At 36.2% G+C, this 483-nt stretch overlaps 1 long non-coding RNA gene across 1 annotated transcript in view; it reads right to left on the bottom strand.

The window, feature by feature from the left end:
• Positions 1-482: 482 nt before the first annotated feature.
• The window catches only part of LOC136851426 (uncharacterized), a 19,302-nt gene continuing 19,301 nt past the window's right edge, over position 483 (bottom strand). The window contains exon 3 of the long non-coding RNA XR_010856877.1: position 483. This exon is cut by the window's right edge and continues 108 nt beyond it. This is a non-coding gene — a long non-coding RNA (uncharacterized lncRNA).

The following is a 483-nucleotide window of genomic DNA, read 5'->3' as shown; positions in this document are numbered from 1 at the left end:
AATGTCCTCCATATTTCATGTTCACCATTTCTGTAGGATAAACAGAGGAATGTCTCCTAACGGCAATATCTTCTCTCACTTTGCTGGTGACTAAACGGCATCCATCCTTCTATTCCTGTTTCCCAATGTAGTATGGGAACAGAATGCAGAGATGAACAGAAATCTATTGAAAAGTTTCTTCCTGAGTTGAAAGGAGAAATGCAAGTGAGTTTTCCTACCTGGACTCCAGAGCACTTTGTTCTGGCCATAGCCAGTGTTCGAATGTGTGCTCGAAATAAAAAAAAAACTATAAGCAGGTTGTAATAAGAGACGATTATATTTCACAAAATGATTGCAGATTATTAAAACGTTCCCATAAGTTTACCAAAACTGATGATGCCTAAAAGATTTTAAAAATGATCATGCATATTCGAATTCTTCCTATAAGCACGCAAGGAATCAAACAGTTAATGCAAGTTAAGTTAACCTGTTTTTTGCTTCTTA

This window comes from Macrobrachium rosenbergii, chromosome 23, assembly GCF_040412425.1.
Source record: "Macrobrachium rosenbergii isolate ZJJX-2024 chromosome 23, ASM4041242v1, whole genome shotgun sequence".
Lineage (NCBI taxonomy): Eukaryota > Metazoa > Arthropoda > Malacostraca > Decapoda > Palaemonidae > Macrobrachium > Macrobrachium rosenbergii.
The sequence above is the reverse complement of the archived record's forward strand: the minus strand, read 5'-3'. Positions and strand labels throughout refer to the sequence as shown.